Below are 4,039 nucleotides of genomic sequence, written 5' to 3' on the forward strand. Positions count from 1 at the left end.
TGTCCTGGTGGTCGTCTGAGACAAGGTCTTTACAGGGGATCTGTATCTGGGGCTCATCTAGTTGTCCCGGTCTCCGCTGTGTTTCAGGGCCATAGAGGTCCATTCTAGGTGTTGATCCACCATCTTGTCTGGATACTGACTGGATCCGGGTGACTGAAGAGGCCCACTGATCTGGATACAGACTGGATCTGGTGGCTACGGTGAACTCGGAATAAGGGATTTTTTTAAAAGACTCTTTTATTCATATAAGATTTTCTCCAACTTTTCAGATGGAGGCATGAGAAAGAGATTGCCTTGATTGGGCTTGTGGTTATTGGTGGACCGAGGGGACTTTTGTGAGTTTTACTCCTCAGTGCGTCAATAAAGCAAAATGACAGTTAAAGGCATTTCGTCATTGAAATCGGTGATGTCATCATTCAGCTAAGTTCAGTTTAAATAGTATCTGTGCAATAATTTGCAATCAAGTCAACGATATCGCTGTACATGAAGTGTCCCCAGCTATGCCTGGCAGAGGCGACAGAGGCAAGGAACCAAAACTCGATCGGTGAAAAAATGGAGAAAAAACCCGGTGAGAAACCAGGCTCAGTCGGGGAGACAGTTCTCCTCTGGTCAGAAGAAACCAGCAAATCAGCTCCAGACTGCAGAAAAGTCAGACTGTGCAGAAGAATCATCTGTTTCCTGTGGTCTTGTCCTGGTGGTCGTCTGAGACAAGGTCTTTACAGGGGATCTGTATCTGGGGCTCATCTAGTTGTCCGATAGGGCTAGAGGTGTTTCAGGGCCATAGAGGTCCTTTCTAGGTGTTGATCAACCATCTTGTCTGGATACTGACTGGATCCGGGTGACTGAAGCGGCCCACTGATCTGGATACAGACTGGATCTGGTGGCTACGGTGACCTCGGAATAAGGGATTTCTTTAAAAGACTCTTTTATTCATATAAGATTTTCTCCAACTTTTCAGATGGAGGCATGAGAAAGAGATTGCCTTGATTTGGCTTGTGGTTATTGGTGGACCGAGGGGACTTTTGTGAATTTTACTCCTCCCTTTTGGAGTGGGGGGGGGGGGGGGGGGGCTGACGAAACGCATGTGGGCAGGCGTCGTCACCCTTGATGACCCTTGGCGAGCGTAGTGGTTTACCAGAGGCAGCGCACAGGCCCGAGGGGTCGTAGACACAGCTCGAGTTTCTCTTCATTATCGCATAAATCTTTCGCCTTTTACTAAAGATTTCCGTGGAGGGGAACTTTTGCGAGTGACCTGTATTTTTGGGTGCTCTGCTCACAGCAGAGCTACATCGAAATGTCAAGAGCAGAATCAATTTGGCCGTCCGCCAACACGCTGCAGGAGGGCGTGCCACTGGTCATCGTCTTTATTTGCACTCTCTGCGTTTGCGCTGTAAGCACTTAGTGTTTATTTAGCTGGCATAGGAAGGCAGCACTTTCTTGTACGTGACGGGATGCAAATTCTGGAAGGCTCTCTTTAGTGACGGGTCCAAACAAAGATCTCATCAGCTCCTCTAGCCCTATCGGCGACTCGTGCACTTCGAGCCTTCTTAGCGACGGCGCAAGTGGCTGACTGCGTTGGTGGTATAGTGGTGAGCATAGCTGCCTTCCAAGCAGTTGACCCGGGTTCGATTCCCGTCCAACACATGTCCTTTGGCTCGGGCTGATGTCGAAGCAGAACTCCTTCTGTGACCTGTGGCTCCTCCCAAAACTTTTGGATGGATCGTTCGGAAGCCGAAAAGAGCTAGCTCTCCCCGTCGGGGAATCGAACCCGGGTCTTCCGCGTGACAGGCGGAGATACTGTCCACTATACTAACGAGGAGCTGCGCATGCTGCCGTTTCTCCCCCAACCGACGCTACTGCACCGACATAACTGAACAATGCATGGCTTTTTCTGACGCTGACACAGCCCTAGCACCGTCAAATTCCGGATGGACCCATCATTAGCTAAAGTCGCATAACATTTGGAACACTACCCGTTGCAGGGGTCATTGTTTGGACTCTTTTTTTTTTTTTTTTTAAATTGCGCTTTAAACAAAAAGGATTGTGTCAATGCAACTGAACAACATTAATTAGGAAAACAGTGCGTCAATAAAGCAAAATGACAGTTAAAGGCATTTCGTCATTGAAATCGGTGATGTCATCATTCAGCTAAGTTCAGTTTAAATAGTATCTGGAACCAAAGGAGGAACCAAAGGAACCAAAACTCGATCGGTGAAAAAATGGAGAAAAAACCCGGTGAGAAACCAGGCTCAGTCGGGGAGACAGTTCTCCTCTGTTCAGAAGAAACCAGCAAATCAGCTCCAGACTGCAGAAAAGTCAGACTGTGCAGAAGAATCATCTGTTTCCTGTGGTCTTGTCCTGGTGGTCGTCTGAGACAAGGTCTTTACAGGGGATCTGTATCTGGGGCTCATCTAGTTGTCCGATAGGGCTAGAGGTGTTTCAGGGCCATAGAGGTCCTTTCTAGGTGTTGATCAACCATCTTGTCTGGATACTGACTGGATCCGGGTGACTGAAGCGGCCCACTGATCTGGATACAGACTGGATCTGGTGGCTACGGTGACCTCGGAATAAGGGATTTCTTCAAAAGACTATTTTATTCATATAAGATTTTCTCCAACTTTTCAGATGGAGGCATGAGAAAGAGATTGCCTTGATTTGGCTTGTGGTTATTGGTGGACCGAGGGGACTTTTGTGAATTTTACTCCTCCCTTTTGGAGTGGGGGGGGGGGGGGGCTGACGAAACGCATGTGGGCAGGCGTCGTCACCCTTGATGACCCTTGGCGAGCGTAGTGGTTTACCAGAGGCAGCGCACAGGCCCGAGGGGTCGTAGACACAGCTCGAGTTTCTCTTCATTATCGCATAAATCTTTCGCCTTTTACTAAAGATTTCCGTGGAGGGGAACTTTTGCGAGTGACCTGTATTTTTGGGTGCTCTGCTCACAGCAGAGCTACATCGAAATGTCAAGAGCAGAATCAATTTGGCCGTCCGCCAACACGCTGCAGCAGGGCGTGCCACTGGTCATCGTCTTTATTTGCACTCTCTGCGTTTGCGCTGTCAGCACTTAGTGTTTATTTAGCTGGCATAGGAAGGCAGCACTTTCTTGTACGTGACGGGATGCAAATTCTGGAAGGCTCTCTTTAGTGACGGGTCCAAACAAAGATCTCATCAGCTCCTCTAGCCCTATCGGCGACTCGTGCACTTCGAGCCTTCTTAGCGACGGCGCAAGTGAGTGACTGCGTTGGTGGTATAGTGGTGAGCATAGCTGCCTTCAAAGCAGTTGACCCGGGTTCGATTCCCGGCCAACGCATGTCCTTTTGCTCGGGCTGATGTCGAAGCAGAACTCCTTCTGTGACCTGTGGCTCCTCCCAAAACTTTTGGATGGATCGTTCGGAAGCCGAAAAGAACTAGCTCTCCCCGTCGGGGAATCGAACCCCGGTCTTCCGCATGACATGCGGAGATACTGTCCACTATACTAACGAGTAGCTGCGCAAGCTGCCGTTTGTCCCCCAACCGACGCTACTGCACCGACATAACTGAACAATGCATGGCTTTTTCTGACGCTGACACAGCCCTAGCACCGTCAAATTCCGGATGGACCCATCATTAGCTAAAGTCGCATAACATTTGGAACACTACCCGTTGCAGGGGTCATTGTTTGGACTCTTTTTTTTTTTTTTTTTTTTTTAAATCGCGCTTTTAACAAAAAGGATTGTGTCAATGCAACTGAACAACATTAATTAGGAACACAGTTTGTCAATAAAGCAAAATGACAGTTAAAAGCATTTCGTCATTGAAGTCGGTGATGTCATCATTCAGCTAAGTTCAGTTTAAATAGTATCTGGAACCAAAGGAGGAACCAAAGGAACCAAAACTCGATCGGTGAAAAAATGGATAAAAAACCCGGTGAGAAACCAGGCTCAGTCGGGGAGACAGTTCTCCTCTGGTCAGAAGAAACCAGCAAATCAGCTCCAGGCTGCAGAAAAGTCAGACTGTGCAGAAGAATCATCTGTTTCCTGTGGTCTTGTCCTGGTGGTCGTCT

The 4,039-nt window shown here is 48.4% G+C and overlaps 2 non-coding genes across 2 annotated transcripts; both read left to right on the forward strand.

Moving 5' to 3' along the window:
* Positions 1-1,171: 1,171 nt before the first annotated feature.
* On the forward strand, positions 1,172-1,286 carry LOC132146154 (U5 spliceosomal RNA). The gene has a single exon (XR_009434893.1). It is a non-coding gene; the product is annotated as a U5 spliceosomal RNA (small nuclear RNA).
* A 1,548-nt stretch (positions 1,287-2,834) lies between these two features.
* On the forward strand, positions 2,835-2,949 carry LOC132146155 (U5 spliceosomal RNA). The gene has a single exon (XR_009434894.1). It is a non-coding gene; the product is annotated as a U5 spliceosomal RNA (small nuclear RNA).
* The last annotated feature ends 1,090 nt before the right edge of the window (positions 2,950-4,039 follow it).

The sequence above is a fragment of the Carassius carassius genome, chromosome 8 (genome assembly GCF_963082965.1).
Source record: "Carassius carassius chromosome 8, fCarCar2.1, whole genome shotgun sequence".
In the NCBI taxonomy this organism is placed as follows: domain Eukaryota; kingdom Metazoa; phylum Chordata; class Actinopteri; order Cypriniformes; family Cyprinidae; genus Carassius; species Carassius carassius.